The sequence below is a fragment of the Camelus dromedarius genome, chromosome 25, assembly GCF_036321535.1.
Source record: "Camelus dromedarius isolate mCamDro1 chromosome 25, mCamDro1.pat, whole genome shotgun sequence".
In the NCBI taxonomy this organism is placed as follows: domain Eukaryota; kingdom Metazoa; phylum Chordata; class Mammalia; order Artiodactyla; family Camelidae; genus Camelus; species Camelus dromedarius.
This window is the reverse complement of record NC_087460.1, coordinates 6,800,943-6,820,518: the sequence shown is the minus strand read 5'-3', so window position 1 is coordinate 6,820,518 and position 19,576 is coordinate 6,800,943. Positions and strand designations below refer to the sequence as shown.

General features: G+C 39.9%; 1 non-coding gene across 1 annotated transcript; it reads right to left on the bottom strand.

The window, feature by feature from the left end:
• Nucleotides 1–10,905: 10,905 nt before the first annotated feature.
• Nucleotides 10,906–11,008, bottom strand: LOC116150415 (U6 spliceosomal RNA). Its single transcript, XR_004134175.2, has one exon. It is a non-coding gene; the product is annotated as a U6 spliceosomal RNA (small nuclear RNA).
• Nucleotides 11,009–19,576: the final 8,568 nt, after the last annotated feature.

Here is a 19,576-nt window from a genome sequence, read left to right as displayed (position 1 = left end):
GACAGTACCATTTCTCCCTCCCTCCCTCCCTTCCTTCCTTCCATTTATTCTTTCTTCCTCACACGTTTGTGTGTGTGGGTGTGTGTGTGTGCGTGCATGTATGAGAACATGTGAGTTCTACTCCCTTCGCAAATTTCAGCTATACGATACAGGTGTTACTACTGTGGTCATCATGATATACACTGGATCCTCAGACCTTATTCAGTTATAGCTGAAAGTTTGTACCCTGTTGCCACCCTCTCCCTATTTCCCTTGTTCTCAGCCCCTGTCAACCACTTTTCTACTGTTTTCTCTCATTCCATTGGGTGTCTTTTCATTTTATTGATTTCTTTTGCTGTGCAGAAACTTATCAGTTTGATATAGTCCCACTTTTTTTTTTAATTGAAGTATAGTCAGTTACAATGTGTGCCACTGGTATATTTTTGCCTTTGCTTTTAGTGTCAGATCCAAAAAAATTATTGCCAAGACTGATGTCAAGAAGCTTTGAGAACTTTAAGAACTCTCACTGTAATCTCAGGACAGAACTGTCTCTAACTAACATTTTTCTGGGTTCATGCAGAGTTATACCAAACACAACCCAAAGTACCAAAAACCATAAGCAAACAAAAAAGCAGCTACATACGATCACTGGCTTTACTTCTCAGGGTTCTAGTTTATCCCAATCACAGATGGGGATAACGGTGGGTGGGGAAGTTAAATGTATAGATACATTCACAGATGACTTCTCATATCCTCTCAGAGATGAGTGAAAGCACAAAGGCTGTAGTCAGGCTAGTACCAGGCAAAATAAAAAGCAAAGAAATATGTGTCCAGCGTGTCACATGTTTGTGAAGGATCATGGTATAACAGAATCATTACAGATTTTGTTGTCAGGCCATCCAGAGTTTAAGGCCCAGGTCTGCCATTTCCCAAGAATCTTGGAAAGCCAAGAATATTGGCTTTCATAATACTTATTTAAAGTGATGTTGAGAACACTATCAGATAACATACATTAAAAGGTCTGGCACGTAGTAGGCATTCAAAATAATAGCCGCCGTATATTAAGAGTCCTGTTACGTGCAAGGCACTCCACTAGGTGCATTAGCTTTTTAAATCTTCATAAGGGCCCTAGAATTGTCATTGCAGTGCCAGCTGGTGCCTGTGAGGCCCCGTGACTCCCAAACTTCCAGCCCCTAAGTATCCACCTGCTCTTCTTCAGAAGATAAAGTACATCCTTTTCTGGTGTGTGTTTGCCCTGGCAGAATTAAGAGCCCTGGGAGATGGCTAACCTCACAATAGCTCAGGGTGACTTGTCTCAGCCCATGCTTTCCTCCTTATCAGTCATAAATCCACCTACCCTGCCATACATCAAAGCCCCTTACCTCAGTCAAAGTCAATCAAAAATCTGTTCTCCATCCCTTTGTGTTCACAGCCCCTTCCTCAGTAAAAGACCCTGCACATTCACCCCAGCGCTCACAGTCACCTCTCTGTGTGGCCTGCTGTTGCCTATAGCAACGTATCTATTAAACTTTTCTTTGCTCTTAAACCTTTCTTTGTCTCTGGTAAATTCTTTTACTGCCCATAACATTGGCCCACCGTGAACCCCAACAGTCATCATCATCATAACCATCATCATTCCCATTTTGCAAACAAGAAAACAGAATTCCAAGGTCACTTAGGCACAAATTCAGAGTCAAACCCACAACAGTTTGAGGCCAAATGCTTGCCTTTCTACAAAGATGAGTTTTCTAGTCCCCCTTATCATGCTTCTCCCAAGTTTCCTGGCTGCAGTTATGAACCAGAGGTTCTTACACCAGAATGACTTCCTCATTTAGTTGATTTCCTATGCCTTGCCCTTGGCTTTCCTCTCTCTGAGTAATGGTCACTGTTTTTATATCTTAATTCGTCAAGACTTTGTTGGCGGACCTAATTAGGGAAACTTTATTTTTCACAATCTAGCCTCTATCTTTTCCCTACATTGTTGAATAATCCTTTAGTCTTTCTGCTCTGAGATCTGCTCCTGGGGATGGGGAGGGGGTGGGAATCTGACCCTGAACTTCTACAATGTAGTTGTGCATCCTCTCTGACTATTCAGTACAAAAGAGTCTGTTTTATGGCATAAACTAGTTAGCATTGTATTGTCAATAATATAAATGATAAAAATGCCTTTGGAGGGCATTTTTATCCTCCGCTGCTCTTCCGTCATGAGGCAGTAGAAACCTGAACAATGGGACCTGCCATCCTTCCCAGGAAAATATGGAAAGGTGTCACTCAAAAGTCACTTTCTTCATGATTCTTCCCCTTATTCCCCAATTTTTTCTTAGCCTCCTAATCCCCACAACACTTCAGGTCATTTTTTTAATTGTTGTTTTCATGCTCAGCTTTCTGTATCAAACACACTCCGTTTCCTCCTCCCCCTACTGGACTGCGGCTTTTCCTGAGAGTAGACATTTACTTATTCATCCTTCTTTTGGCACCTGCTTCTGGTCAGACACTCTGCTGGTGCCACAGAGCCGGGGCGGTCAGGAAGACTAGCAGCCAGATTTCCAGAGGCTCCCAGTCTGGTGATCTCCGAAGATGCCTGGAGAGGCTAGGGAAGGCTTCACAGGCAAAGTAAAGGTTGAACACAGTCTTCAAGGAAAAATGGAAGTTCTGAGCTATGTAGAAGGAGAAAGGGTATTCCAGAGAGATGAAACAGTCTGTAAAAGTGCACGGAGACATGATAGCACATGAATAAAAAGATTTCCAGAGGAGGCAATACATTTGCCTACAATGTCAGATCTGACCCAGGAACAAGCCCCTTACTGACCCACTCGTGATAGACACCACTCCTCCGCGCTGAGCTCAGATGAGCCCTTACTTCGGAGTCCCTCTCAACAAGGAAGTCTAGGCAGCCATTACCAATCAACTGAAGTTTGCACGAATATGCAGCTTTTGCCAGAACTACCTAATTGAAATGTACGAATTTCTATTTGGTAGAATCTCAGTCTAGCGGGGCAGACATTTTATAGTAGGAGAAGCTTTTAGTATGAATAACTCAAATTAGTTCTCATGGGTGACACGCAGCCTTCTGTCTACATGTCAGGCAAGAGTAAAGAGATGCTAGTTGGTGTTGCTGAAGGCGGACCAGGGGCTGGGAGAGGGGAAGAATGATTAAAGGAGCAGAGAAAGCATTCAGAGTCAAGCTCTGCAGATTCCTTTACATTTTTTTCCTTCCTCCTACCACTGAGGTGAGTGAGGGCAAACAGACTTGACTGGAGAGGTAGGTAAGCTTCTGAAACAAGCTTCTTGAGCTATGTGATCACCAACCTTTCGGTAGCGGTAGCTGTAGCTGTTTTGAATTTTTGTTTCATTGTTCTATTTGATTCTGCTTAGGTACATAGTACATTGCTCCGGGAATTATGTCCCCAAACAATAACAGTAACTTACATCTTCACTGTCACAATGTGCACAAACAATATAACATAAAGCTCTTGATTGCTTCTGGCAGGCGGGTCTTCACAACACCCCTTCACTCCACCCTTGACATTCAAAGCCTCCAGTGCTGGTGTGGAGCAGAGAGGCCCTGTCATTATTAACTCAGTTTTATGAGGCACTCCCAAGTTATTGAAGTCTTTTGCACTCTTTTACAAGCTACTCCTCAGAGCAATGCTGAGAAATGGGTCAGCATTGTCATGGCTTCTTACAGACTGGAAGAAGAGGCGTCCATTTGCAGGTTATTTTCTGCGGGGCTGACAATCAATAGCAAAGTCTGTCTTATAACTAGAATCTCTTTTGCCTTTTGGTCATGATCCTGGTAACTGACCAGCAGGAAGTAATAAAATAATGTTATATTTTCTTAGTGATCTTGGAATTTTATTAAATCGCCACAATATGTTAGCTGTTACCCAGATTATATATAATAGATTACATGTAACACAGATTACCCTGCCATATATTAAGATGGATAAGTGACCTACATGGAAAGTGTGTAATGGCGCATACTTATTGTCTTTAATGTGCTGTATATTTTAATTTGGATGCTGAGACAGGGTAAGATATTCACACGATACTCTTCTCTCCATCACTCTTGTTTTGATCCCTTCCCCACCTGTCCCGAGACCATGACAATCATAATTAATTACAAAGATGCCACGCTGTCTGCTTCAAGGACTTCAATTTCTTCGTGCACCATTGAGAACACCTCTTTGGTGCCTAACTCTGTGGTTTTTCCATAGCAATTGATTAATAAATTTTAAAAGCTAAATTTGATTTGTAATGACAGAAAAGTGTGTTTGAATGTATGGTGGACACATACAAACATTGTAAACATGTAAAAAGCCAAAGAGGATAAAAAGCTTGTTTTAAAAAATATTTTAACTTTTTTTAATCTATAATTTCTACAATTATCTACAATTCTGAAATTATCTACAATTTCAAACACCCAGAAAAGTTGCAACTATAGGAATAGTGCAAAAATAATCCACATACCTTTTACTCAGATTCACTTGTTAACATTTTATTCCATTTGCTTTATTATTCTCTCTCTCTTTTTCCTGAACCATTTGAGGGTAAATTATATAAATCATGGCCTTTTACCCCTAAACTTTTCAGTGTGTGTTTCCTAAGAATCACAGTAATCTGTTACATAACCACAGTACAGTTATCAACTTCAGTACATCTAACATTGGTATAATATTTTTGTCTAATCTATTATCTGAATTCCAATGTTGTGAATCAAACCAACAATGTCTTTTTAAGCCTTTTTTGGGTCTCATCCAGCACATAAAAGCAATCCAGGACTGTGTTTCATTGTCATGTCTCTTCAGCCTCCTTTAATCTGGAGTATTTCGACAGTTTTTCTTTGTCTTTTATAACATTGGCATTTTTGAAGAATATAGTCCCCCCTCTTTTTAATAAAAGGATCCTCAATTTGGGTTTGTCTGATTTTTCCTGACTTTTAGATTCAAAGTGTGCCCTTGCAGCCGGAATACTACGCAGCAGGTCTCAGGGGCGATCACAGGCAACCTTATCTGGAGACACGAGATGTTCATCCGTCCCTCATTGGTGGTGTTCTGGTCACTTGGTCACCATATAGTTCATTCTCCACGATATCGTTACTATGTTTTCTCTTCCAACTAATAAATGATCCGTGGGGAGATACTTTAAGTCCACGGAAATGTCCTGCAGTTCATTAACATTTCCCCCTCCCTGTGGTGTCCATCGATAAACCCCACCCGATCCAATCTGTGATGGCTCCAAAAGGCCGATTTACGACCCCAGCCCGTGCCCCACGGCCACCAGTCAGCCCTCAGCATTTTGTTGTTAAGTAGCAACCTTCCCTTCTCCCCACTTCCTTACCAGTATCACTCATGAACTTCTAATTTTTCAATGGTTTATAATTTATTACTGAACTTAATTGTGTAAAACAAGCTGTTAAGGATGGTCCTCTCTGGTGAGTGGGATATACAGGGAAAGGCTTTAAAAGGGACATTTTAACTTATTTTTTACTGTTTAAACTTTTTAACATACGTAGTACATGTTTTCCCTCTTACTGTTCTTTTAATCAAATGAAAAAATTAGAAAGTGAAGATTTCTTTGGGTTACTCTGGAGGTAGCGTGTCGTGGCCTTGACAAGGTGGACATCCCTAACGCTGCTTCTTAAGTACATCTAAGAAACTAATATAAGAAAGAGAAATGTGGGGAATTATAATTCCAATAGTAGTAATGAATTTGCCCTGATGACGTTTGGCCTCTGAACTAATGATTTTTGGACTTTTTTTTTTTTTCAAATATACTAGATTTGGTTTTTATTGTAGAGCACACATATCAGGGCGAAGAGCTGCGCCCCCAACTACAAATCATTTTCGGGAAAAAAACTATAAAAAAAAAAAACCTTCAGCTGCTTTAGTTATGCAGTCCTGACATGAGGAATCCACGCTGGCAAAGGAGTTCAGGCCCCCAAAAGGGGCTTCTTGATGGTGGCAGTCCCAGCTGTCTGCAGCCTCTGTAAGACTAGGCCCCGGGGTGGTGGCAGCCTGGGAACCTGGATGGCCTCTGCTCTCAGCAGGCCTGGGTCTTGGCCCCGGCTGGCAAGGAAACGTTCCCAGTGAACCCAGATCAGCAAAATCTTGCAGCCTTCGAGGATGTGAGTGGGTGGATGGAAACTGCCAAAGACTTTGCTTTTTTTCCTTTCTTTTTTTTTTTTTTTTCTTTTAAAGTCCCTTCCCGAGCTCCCATGCCCCTGAGGTAGAGGAGGCACCATCCCAGTCTGCAGGCCTGAGCTCTGGCCTTGGATGTGTGCTGCCCGGGACGGAGGTGGCAGGTGCCCTCCTATGGGGCTGACCCGGGGAGAAGGCCTGAGCTGGCCCAAGGAGGAGGGAGGGAAGGGATCTTCTTGTGATCCACTGGCTGGGTGTACAGATAAACTCCTGGAATTAGTTCCACAGTGCACTGCTGGAGGAATGCTGAAGATAGATTAACTGTTACCCAGACATCTCTACCTGTTAGAGAATTTCTGTGGTTTCAAGAAGGTTTTGAGGAAATAATAACATGAGGACACAAATCTTCACAAACGCAGATATTTAAGAATTGTCTTAAAATAATTACTTTCTTTAACTAAGATTAAGTAAAATCCAACCTCTTATCTAACCAGACTGGAAAAATACATGTAATTTCATGTTATATTTTAATACGTTGCTCTCCCCCTTCCCACTATTCGCCTTCACATTTCTATAAAGAAAATTTACTTTTATTCCATTGTTCTCTTCAAAGCATTAGAAAAAAAAATTTTTTTAAAGTTTGAATGAGAGATGTTTCAAAGATAAGAACTGTCAGAAAAATCACTGCCTGGAGGTATGTGTAATCATAGAGGAAAAATTTTTCCTGTTTTCTGTCTACTCACAGAAGATTTCACTTCTGAAACCAGATGTGTGGTTTTTTTTCACACATCAACCAACCAACTCTTCAGCACCAGCTGGGTGTCTTACAATTTAACTCAGTTCTGACCCTATCTACCTAGAGATAGTGTCAGATCCCACAGTCCTAAAAGACTGCCCCCCTCCGCCCCATACACACACACTTCAGATGCCAACCTGTGCTTCTGACCCATTGGCTATAGATCTGAGCTTCCCATGACCCCCTCCTTGGGGTTGATTCATTTGCTAGAGTGGCTTACAGGAATCAGGAAAAGAGTTTACTTACTAGATTACCAATTTATTACAAAGGATATTGAAAAATAGGAATGACCAGCCTGATGAAGAAATACAAGAGGCAAAAAGCTGGAGTTCTGAGCAGAGGATCATATGTCCTCTTAGAGTCTGGGGTGCATCACCCTCCTGACATCCTTGTCCACCAAACCAGAGGCTCTCCAAACCCTATTGTTTGGGTTTTTTTTTTTTTTAAGACTTCATTACATAGGTATGCTTGATTAAATCATTAGTCACTCGTGATATAAATTGATCTCCACTTTAGAAAGAAAGCCTGGGGATTGCTGTATAGCTCTGGCCTTAGCAGTAGATTCCAGGATGGTCGCCAGCGTTAGAAAGCATTGTCTTCCCATGCATTCATAGTGAGACAAAGAAAGTATAGAAAAGGCAAAAGGAATAAAGTTTTCATATTGGAGATGAGGATCCTGATCTGTGATTTGGGGGAAATGTCCACCTCAAGATGTCGTCTGTTTCTGGGCAGGAAACTTTCTAGTCGATTTTGGTTTTAGCTCTCCAGGTAGCATGTAGTTCCAAGAGTCTGGAGGAGTCCTTTTTAACTGAGAGATGTGGACCCACGGTTCAAGGCCCTGAAGCTTGGCCTCTGACTAGGTAGTGACCTTCCAAACAGTTTCAAGGGCAGTCTTTGTTCTTAGTGAATCCAAGTCAGAAGGGTGGGAGAAAATTGGAAACACTAGTTTGGAGAGTTGTAGCCAGATGTTTGAGGAAACTGGAAGAATTCAGGATCCAGTCCAGTTTACAAAGCCTCAGAGACAATGAACAAGACTAGAATTTAATTCCCACAAGGTTGTGCTGTAGTTTTTCACTGAAACATGATTTTTCTCTCTACTGTCACCATCATTCCTATCAAAGATAATCCAAATTCTGGAGGGATCAGGTAGGGAGAAAAAGTTAATACTTCAATTCTGTTTACAAAGGTATAATTTACCAAATTGCTGTAAGTAAAAGACAGTTTAAAAGAAAAGAGAGAAGGGTTTCCTTAAGCCTGGAAAGCCAGAACATCAAAGAGCCAGCAATGTTTCAAACATAAAGGCATTAAAATTTATGATCATCCTCATCAGTTCATGCAATCCCATGTTATTAATTCTTGTTCTGCTTGAATCCAGTTTTTCCATTAAAGTTCTGAAAATTCTTATACAGTTCTGTGGTATGATCAGAAAGTATCAGAAACTTGCATTACAGAGTACTTGTCTGAGTCTTTCCCATGACTCTCTCTGAAGATGGAGCACTTCTGCAAAAGCATCCGTGTAAAACAATAACTGTCTCTCAATGACCAAAGCCTTTTTAAATGACCCTGGTTCAAGATCTGATAAGAGTTCATTTGGCAAGGAAATTCAGTTATTTCTGTGGCATACAACAATTGAAGACAATCAGACAATGAAGGTATTGATAAATTTCTATGCACTTCAATTTCTGGAATACTTACATTAGTAACTTATATCCATATACATACAATTAAGAAGGCTCATTATCACTTCCGATTTGACAATGCTTTGCATGTAAATTAATATGCCAAACAAACCTAATTCATTTAGCATCTCCTTTGTAATGTGAGAGACAAATTCTTTGAGAATTTCCAGGGGCCCGCTGGGAAATCTCAAAGTTAGTTTGAGGTCTAACAGACTCCATTTAGATTTGATTTGGGAAGCTGTAAAAAATATCAAGAGGTTTGACCATTTGATTAAATAGGATCACAGGTCATTATGAAATAATGCTTAATTATCTATCTAGCAAAAGTAACAATAAAAGATTTTAAAGGCAAATACGGAAGGTTACATAGTTATAAACAAAATTTAGCTCTTCTTAATATTGAGAAGACTCAGTTCTCCCAAGTAATCAAAGACCTAATAAAGACAATATGAGGCAGGCTCCAGAGTGAGTGGGTTTCCCAGCAGGTCCCTTCTGGGTGACCAGAAACTGTAGAGGAGGAAAAATAATTTTCCTTCTGCCCTTGTGAGGTCTTAGCTGTGACTCCTTTTTCTCTAGGGCACCTACCTCATAATGGATAAGCTTATCTAGGGTTGAAAGTTTTCCACTGTGGCCACTGTAATTCAAGATTATCTTTCATAAAGTTAACCTACTTGTTCAAACAAACACAACTTCTGGGCCCATAATTTTATTCATATAGTCAGCCAGAGTCCCAGATGGAGGAGTCTCAGATTCTTTGGACTTGAAGAAATCCTTTTTCTCTTTTTTCCCCCCTCTTCAAATTTTTGTTTTTTAATTAACTCGAGGCCTCATATTGGACCCACTCTGATTTAAGATGTATGTAGCCCAACTCCAGACCCAGTCCGGTAAAAGAAATACTCAAATAAAATCTGAGAGCTTATGATGCAAAAGCTGCAGAGCTCACACATCTGAGAGAGACCTACCCGCAACCTCCAGACCCGGAGAGAAAGCAGTGAGTGCAGGGCGCTCAGCTGGTACCCAGGTCTGCTTATCGCTCTTTGCTCCCAAGGGCTACTGGTGGGTGAAGTGAGGGTCTCCTTTGGACATCACAACTGACATCAGAAAAGATAAAGTGAGGCATACTAAACATTTTAAGACTCTGAACAACACTTGATTCAAATTAGTCAATGCCAAACCAGAAATGGTCAAGAGTGTTCCACCCACGGGGCTGGGTGGAAAGACTTCTACAGAGAAGACATGGAAACAAAGCAAGAAAATTGATTGGCCATAGCTTTAGGGGTTGCATTATTTGGGAAACCCTCATTGGCTGTTTGTGATTGGTTACGCCTAGGTCTTAATTTCTCAACCTTGAGGCGTTACAGGCTTCGGTTTTGGTTTGCTTACATAGGTTACTAAGGCATTAAAGCCACTTCAGTCTAATGGTCTCTGTGTTTAATTAATTTAATAAGGGCTTCAGGCAGAAATGTAGGGTCTATTGCTGGGAAGTGATGTGAGTTGTTCAACTGAAGTCAAATCTTTAGCCAAGACTCTTCAGCCTTAGAGACACCATCCTTTATCCTTAGAAGTACCACCTTCTTCCTTCACCTCTCACCTGCTCACATCCATCCGTGTTTGGGGGAAGAGTGAGAAGGTGGTATATCGGCCCTTGTCCTTTATCCATCCTTGACCTTCATCCATTACCTGGTGAAGCCTTAGACTGTGCCTCCTTCTCTTTCCAAATTCCAATTTACTTATGACTTCCTAAAAACTATTCACCAAACAAAGCACAAAAAGTTCTCCAGTAAAGAAAAATTACCTGGTAACAACTGGTAACTCATTTTCTGAGCAGACTCTGTAGAGCTAATGCTATTTGATTCATAGGCACAGAAAGCAGGTCACTCAAGGGTGGAGTTAGGGGGCTGTGAGTCAAGCAAAAGAGGTACCAATTGAACGAGGCCTCTACTGAGATGAGAATAGCCTCATGGGTGTTCCCTTAGGAAATTCAAAGCACACTTTAGCTTTTTCATCACAAGCGCTCGTGGCATTGTCAACCATGGAATGTCAATCTTCCTCAAAAGCATGCTAAAAGAAGGGTGATTGTATGCCCTAAACTGTAAACGGCTCTCCTACAAATATGTCCCACAGCTTCTAAAGTAGAAATCCAGGAAATATGGCTTCAGACATCCATTTTTTTTTAATTGAAGTATAGCTGACATACAACATTGTATTAGTTTCAGATGTACACTACAGTGATTAAATATTTTTACAGATTATGTACCATACGAAGTTATTATAATATTATTGGTTATATTCCCTGTGCCATACATTGCATAAAAATATGGAACACTTCACAAATTTGTGTGTCATCCTTGCATAGGGGCCATGCTAATCTTCTCTGTATTGTTCCAATTTTAGTATATGCACTGCTGAAGTGAGGCCCAGACCTCCATTCTTAACAGCAAAGATCCTGGTCAATGTTAGTTTCACTATGGGGTCCAGCCTTTTTCAAGTGGGTGCCTCTTGCCCCCATATTGACGGCAGGTTAAAGTCGATGACAATTTGGTGGAAGCACCAAGTTTCACTCATTACAGAAGTTGGTTCTCTCAGGGAGAATTCAAGAAGGATATCTGCCCCTAGTTACCTCCAACTTTGAAAAGTAGCTGGTGTTCAGGTATTTTATCTGCCATGTTAACTCCCCATCTACTCTCTCGCACAGTTTGGGCCCATGGATGAAATGGGACCCATCTTCCTGAACTCCACCTCCCTGTTATGGAAGGAAATAACTTCTTCTTCTCTCCTTTTTCTACAGCTTCCCTATATGGGAGAAGCTTGGGAACGGGTTGAGTTCAGTCAGGTTCAGCTTTGCTCTGGGAAGGATGCTCATCTTTGCCCCTGCCCACACCTGTGCTAAGTGAGTCATTTCCTCTCTTCCCCAGGCTCTTAGGGGAGGTTCCTTGGTAAAAAGAAAAAAAAAAAAAATCTCTAACCTCACTGTGAATACAGTCAACTTTCCTTACCTTTCTGGCAACACTTAGGAGGTTTACCTACCATATTCTCTGGATTTAAGCCCCTGGAACCAGCTCTTAAATACCTACAACCACAGCCACTAAAATATTTGACTTGAGAGCACTCGTGGCCTCCTCAGGGTGACCTCCTCAGGCATCCTGTAGATCATGTTCTTTTCCTTAGCTTCTGTCATCTCAATGTTAGTAGTATCCAAGACAGAACTGTCTTTTCTCTTGGGATGGAAACTGCATCTCCTAAAAACCCTCTCACTGTCTGGCAATCATTTCCATCATAAGCTAAATACCTTTTCCTAGCTCTATCATCTGTTCCAACACGTTAAACCATGCCTCTGATGGCCTGTCCAGGTTTGGAGAATAGTTTTTACCTTGTATCTTGGATTCTGACAACATCTCCATCTCCAAGAAGTAGTTTAATTTTTAACAATTCATGCTGAAATGAATTTTTTGTATCTGTGCCCCACTAAAAAGTTTTCTTGAAACAACTGTTGAGCAGGGTGGCATTTATACTAATTTCCTTTGACTCCTTTTGTACAATCTCATACGTAGAAATAATTACGTAGTAATTTTCAAATTCTTTCTTATCATAGCCTGCTAGACACAAATCACTAGGGACTTCTGAGGGTGCACACCCAACTCTACATGAGAGTCATAACTAGGTTGGTCAATCATCCTATTTGCTGGGGACAGAGTCATTTCCCAGGATGTGGGACTTTCAGTGTCAAAAAACTCAATGATTTTATTTCAGTGCTAGGAGTTGTAATCTACCCATAACTCTGATATGGACCACACAAGGACTTTTGGTAATTCCAGAAAAAAATGGCATATCTTATAAGGGTTATAAATTCACATTCCCTGATGTGAAAAAAATAAATCCACACAATGCATTCGTCAGGGTCCTGGCAAGAAAAAGATGGCATGATAAAAGGTAATTAATTGAGGAGGATTTAACAAAGATATATATAAAAGGTATGATACGATTAAAGGAAATGAACTAGGAATGGTGCAGTGCCCCGTTCCTTCCCCCACCGCCAGGGGATAAAAATGAGGATGCTTCCAAAGACCTTAAGACTGAGAGGGCAAGGAGAAGAAATGGTTGCCAGAACCCAACCCAGGCAGAATAACCATAAAGAAGGGCCACCAGACAGGATCTGCTGTCTTCAGTAAAGGGACCCAGTCCACCCATACGGGATCCTTTGAAATAAATATCCCAATTCATTCTCTCTTCTTTCCAGTTTTTGTCTGAGATGGGGATAGGCCGGATTCTCTGACTACAGAACTTAGTCTCAATATGAGTTTGGTCTCCATCTGGAGGAAGAGGCATCCGTAATCCCAGTCCAGCATTTTCTTAACAGACTTCCACTTCAAACAACACCCTGGCCTATTTCTGTAGGTATGTATGGCTTACTTAAGAGTTTCAGCCAGAATAGAGGTCAGGAAAGTGCCAGCTAATCTTGAGGGACCAGAATTCATTGAGGTCAGAAACTAAGGCTACAGCGTGCCCAGTTATACCTGTTGAACAGCCATAGGAAATCGTATTTCCTAAGCTACAAAGAGGAGTTGAGTGCTGGAGTAGAGAGCAGACTCCTGCTCCTGGCAAGTCCAGGTAATAAAATACACGTCCCCCAGAGCATTTCACAGTAAGTCAAGGCTATATCCACAAACTCCCGTCCACCAAGGTTGACTTTAGAACCCTTCCAATCAGGGACACCTCAAAGTCGTTTGTCACATGATTGAATTTCTCATCATCTCATAGTTAGATGTCATTAAACTGAGATCCCTCTTGGAATAACTAAACTTGGGATCTTTCAGCTTACTCTTGTTAAAGATAATGAAATAGCTGGCCAGCTATACTATTGTACACTAGTGAATTCAAAGAAAAATGACATTCTTCTATTTTCTTAGGGCCTGACATGTCTTCTGGGTCTTTTTAAATGTCAGGTTCCACACTTCAGCTTTAGGACAATGTTTCATTTCATTATAGTTATAGATTGTGGACCTGGAATTTGTATAGAAACTCATGAAACTGAGATACAGGAGAACTGGAGTAGCTACAGCCGAACAGTGTAACATAGGTCTTTACCACAGCATACTTCTTGATATTGTCCGCTGTCCCGAAGACATGATTTTTTAGCTTGGTGGGTTTATTTTTTACAATGGTAAAAAATATGTATAATAATACATACATACATACACAAAAAAATCATCACCCCAATCACCATCAAAACAAAGCAATCTTCTCAAAAAACAAATAAAACCACTCCACTTGTTTATTACAGTCTTATTTTTAAAAATTAGCCCACCCAAACTTAAATTTCCCCTGTTGATACTTTACAACTCCTAGTTTTCATCATTTTCCATCCATGTAAACTCTCACTGTGGGGAATCCTATCGTGGTATAGCTTAAACTATAAAAGTTCCACTTCTATGTTTAAAAACTCTAAAATTGTTCCATCTCTGCCAATGAAATCACTCTTGTTTATTACCCCTTTTCACTTGAAATGGCTTAAGGAGCCAAAGAGGAGGAAAAAAATTGGCTTGAGAGTCAAGATGTTGAAAATTACTGTAAATTGCCTTAACAAGAGTACAAATTAAACAAAGATTATTTTACTAAAACTATTTTTGAAAATATATTTCATGCCTTAACCCAAACGAGTATTAGGTGGATGTGTTTCTGCAAATTGCAGTACAATGCAACCTAGTAAGGTTACAGGAATCCTATTATAATACTTATTTTTGCTCAAACTCTGCTCTTCAACATCCAACATGTTATTAAAAGGCCAGGACCAATAGGGATGGATGTAAAGGATTCGGGCAAAGGCAGAAGAAAAGAAAGAGGACTAGAAATCGATTTCTCACAAGATTTCTAGAGACCTAAATACTTGGAAGAAATAGATATTACTCTCCTTGTGTATACTTAGTTCATAATATCAAAATAAATACACACAGATCTACACTTGCAAATATTGCTACTTTATTGTAATTTTTTGCATAAATACTTTTTTTCTCCCACGTTATGCCCTTACACGGAAATCAAAATTCTGATGGGACTTGACTAATCTTTCTCTCTTGCAATTTTGTTAGGAGCTAGTTTCTTCTTTACCCTCCCCAATTTTCTCATTCTCAATTTCTACCCTAAAGTTCCCATGTTGGAGGAGTACAAAAATCAAATTAAACAGATGTCTACCCCCAAAAATGCGTACTTAATGGATCGTTACAAGAAGTAGTTGGGGATGTTAATAGAGATAAAACAAAAGCCTGATGAGTTCAGATTAAAGAGGAGAGGAGAAGAATTGGAAGAGATCTATTGGAAGCTTTCCTTTTGTCTTTTGCTGGATTTATTTCCCAGAATTATCATATCCACCAGGAAACACAGACATTAGATCTTCTAGACAAGAATTTAGACTAGCTATCCCATGAGATTTAATTCCTAAACAAGTGAGGACATTAAGGGAAGTAATGGAGAAGATGAAAATAAATAGAGAGGCAGATGAGACAGGAAAAAAAGAGAAGTGATCTGCAGAAAGAGACTGAGGAAGTTTCTTCAGGAAGAGGAGACTCTACTTTACTAATGGTTTCAGAGAGTTAGTTCCAAAAGACTCTAAAATAAAATCGCACACAGCTGCTTGGTTTCCTATCCAGGGCTCTTAATTGGGAAGATGTGAACATTTTTTAGCGTCCAGAGGGCCTTGCTCGGTTCACTCTCTTCTGGAGGTGAGTTCAGAGTGTTTACACGTTTCCCTGCATGTTTCTTACGTTTTACCAGATTCAATTATTATGTACTTAATCAGAGTGGAGAGTTGAAACACCACGAGACTCCATGCCAGAACACGGGGATTCTTTCAGCCAGGATTGTACAGTTCGAAGAGCCCTGGATTGAGTGTAAGGAGACTTGGGCTTGGGCTTTAGCTTTGCCATGAAAGAGATGAATGAGTTTGAGAAAGTTGGTTAATCTCTCTGAGCCTCATTTGTAAAATGAATGGGGTTGAAATGGATAATATCTAAGATTTATTTCCAGTTCTTATTTATCTATCAGAGAATCTCTCCAAGTTCTTCAACCAAAAGGATGCCAATCTGCTAGTCTTTAGAGAAAATTAGGAATTTATCTAAATAGTTCAGAAAAAAACCCAACAGAAGCAAAACCAACACTACAAAGTCTTTTAAAAGCTGGAACTTTTATATAAAATCAAGATATGCTGAAATAATCATATTTTTTAAAACCTGCTTTTTGAAGTTCTCAGTAAGTCCTTCTCCCCTCTCAATAATCTCAGATCTAGAAGTGCAACATTTTCTAAATCCTAAATCCAGTTTCCCACAGGAGAGGGTTAAGTCACAGTCAGTCTCGCACCCTGCTCCTAGTTCTTTTAATGAAAAGGAAGAAAGCTCAGAATACATCTTTGCTTTGATATGCCAATATATATTAAAGTTAAAGAAGAAGAGTGCATGTCTGCAAAGGCAGTGATGGCATGGAATGGATGTTGTAAATTAATTTGCGTGCTCTAGAACTTATTGTCATCATACAGCTATTCAGAATTATTGTTCATGTAAAATCTTCGGGTATTACATGTCAGAAGGAAGCTTGGGTGAGTGTGATAGGCAGTATTATCCTGGTGGGTCACTGCAGACTGATGAGCAGTCCAGATTGCAGGGCCAGGCTGTTTTTCACAATGGGTTTCTTGAGAATTGTTCAGGCTAAATTTCTGATTGTCCAGGAGATGTGTATAACTCTTCCAGTGGCAACAGGGTTGCCACTAGCCACACTGAGCACTTTATTTTTTTAGGAATTTGGGATTAGCAGATACAAACTACTATATATAAAATAAAGAAACAGTGAAGTCCTACTGCATAGCACAGGGAATTACATTTAATGTCTTGTAATAACCTACAATGAATGAATAAGAATATAAAAAAACACATCGAGCACTTTGTATGTGGCAAGTTCAAACTGAGACGTGCTATGAATTTAAAATACACATCAGAGTTTGAAGACAGTACCAAAAAAAAAAAGACTGTGAAATAGATCATTAGTAATTTTTATATCGATTAAATGTTGAAATGATAATATATATTTTGGACATACTGGGTTAAGTAAAATGCATTAAAATTAATATCACTTGTGTCTTTTTATGTGCTGTTGTTGCCAGAAATTTTAAAATTACATATGTGGTTCATATTTGAGGCTCAAATTATATTTCAATTGGACAGTGCTGGTCTAGACCATAAGTTCCTTGAAGACAGGGCTATTCTGGTCTTGATTTGCATGTTATCCTTAGCACCTCATGTGAATAATCCATAAATGCATTGAATGCATTATTAGTGAATGAGAGACACACTCAGGGTACCTTCTCCCATGAACATTGTTGATGACTGTGAAAAACGTTTGCTTTCTTACTTTTCTATTTTTTATTCCAAACCAACCATTTCCTTTCTGTGTTGTTTTAGAATCAATCAGGTGTAGATTAATACTTCACTGTTTTCTGGTTTCAGATGATAGGCACGTATGTCAATGCTCCCATACTTTAAGCTTTAGTGCCTTGAATAGTTTAAACTCTCCTTAAACTCCTCAGTGAGTTAGTTGCATTGTCTACCTTGGGGTGTATGCAGCATAGTCTCTTCTCAACTCAGCAGCATCTTTATTCCCCTGGAACGCAGGAACTACATTTCCTAGAATCTCCTTCCCTGTGTGGTTCCAGGTTGGAAACTGTCAATGAGAGGCACTAGTTCATGATTTAGAAGGCAGAAGAGGACACCATTTTTTCCCAGTCAGTTACAGGAAGACACATGGGCAGATAGAGCTTCAAAGCTGCTTCTAGATAAACTTGTTGAGGACATCCAGCATCCATGTGGCTGCTGAGAGAGCTGGCGTGGGCAGACTCACAGCGAAGTTAATGAAGTTTAAACTTCAGGGCTCCTTTCTTGCATGGACCCTTTCTAAGACTCTGGAGGTGGCTTGTGACTTTGTATTCATAAATTCATTTATTTTATCTTAAAGAGAGCTCTCTAAATTGTGTAAACTTTATGTGTCACAAAACCTCGCTCTAGCCCTAATGGTTGGGAGCCTCCGGGACTCTAGTGGCTTTAGGAAAGCTCTTGAGAACCACCAGGTTGGGGGGGCTGGAGTCTGAGGTCGTCGGTGGAGCTCCGGGACTCTCTCCCCGCCCCAGCCCTTCCAACAGTTGTGCAAGCTCTGACTCCCTTCATACTCGCAACAGAGCGGCTTTTGTTTTCATGACCAAACCAGTCATAGCTTAAAAATGATTGTTGTCAACAATTAGATTATGATTCTTTTTCATTATTGTTCCACTTTGAGCTCAAATTTAAGAAACGACATTTTCTTACAGTAGAAATGATAGGGGAAAAATGATTTAACATCCCATAAAAAAAAAAAAACCTTACAGCAAGCTCCATTTTGATCAGCTTTGGATACTCATAATGTAGCACTTGGCACATGCAGAGTGTGTGTTTAGTAAACAAGAACTAACGAGTGAGCATGTGAATTAATGAGTGAAGAAATGGAAGACTTTGTGTGCCTCTGTATCATAGCTGCGCTCCAGTTATGATTATTAAAAGAACATAGATCATTGTTTATTCTAATTAATTCTCTCTACATTTATTTAGCACAGAACCAAGAACTCCCAGCTGCTCACTGCTTTTTTGGGATGAAAATGAGGAGTAGTTTTGGGAGCCATTCCAGCACAAAATTCTAGGAAATCTCAGGATGCATCTGTAATTATTTTAGGGTCTTCCAGAGGTTGGAGACCACACCTGTTAAGAATTATTTTCAAAGGGTGAAGACTCTGTGTGTGTGTGTGAATATGTGTGTGTATATACATACATACATACATATATATATATATATTTTTTTTTTAAGGATTCACTATTAAATTGGAATTTGAGGAGTTCGAGCCCTCTCATTTTTTTTTCTTGCAAACCCAATTCTGCATAGCAATAATCACTCTGCCAGATAAGAAAGTCAATGGCCAGTCCTCACCAGTATAAATCACGCATATAATTTAATTTTAATTAATACTATACTGTTTAAAAATTAAGAAATAATTTAATCATGCTTAGAATCAGATCAGCATTTAAAAAAAATACACCCAAATATAGACAATATTGCCATATGGTCCATACTGAAGTCAATCCAAAATAGGAATCTAACATTTACAAATTTGCAATTTTAAAAATGTAGGTGAGTTACATGGAAAAGCCAAATAGTCCATATTTTGCTATTTCTCCTAAGAATTTCTTTTTGAATTTGTATTTTTTCATGGATAAAGTAAGAAAGTGATAAGACAGAGTAGTTTTATAATCATCGATAATAAACGTGTTGAGAAGTAATTGAGTTTGGAAAATGTTGGTCTTTTGGTTTGTTTTCATTTAGCAAACATTTACTATGTTACAGCTCTATGCTAGATCCCGTGCTTACCAGTGGAGATACAGTGGTGAATTACACTTGCTAGCTACCCTCCTGATGTAGCCACATGACATGTAATTCCAGCGGGAAGTAATAGGTAAATGGTTTGGGGGAACAGGGGATGAAAAAAGGGAGCTTTTGTTGGACCCAGATACTGGAGTTACATATGGTAATCCCATCTACCTTCCAGGGTGCCTTTGAGAGACGCTCATAAAGGAGGAAACTGACTCTGGGACATTGAACGCCTAGTTCAAGTCAACTCGGTTAATTAAGAGCAGCGCTGGAGTGCATACCTACACTCTGTCTAGACCCTGGAGGCAAAGAACACCGAATATCCTGTATCTCAGTTCTTGAGTCCCTCTGGCTAGGTGCCTAGCATAATCCTGTCCATTCTCTAAAGGCCACGTGGGCTCTTCCAACTGGGAATAACGTTTACTGGGTGATCTGTTTGTCTGTACCTCTCCTCGCTGAGGCCAAGAGGGCTCAGTTGCGGAGGCTCTCACCAGCTGGCAGAGGTAATTAGAACAGGAGGTGGGGTGTGGATTTACTCATTTTTAAAGAAG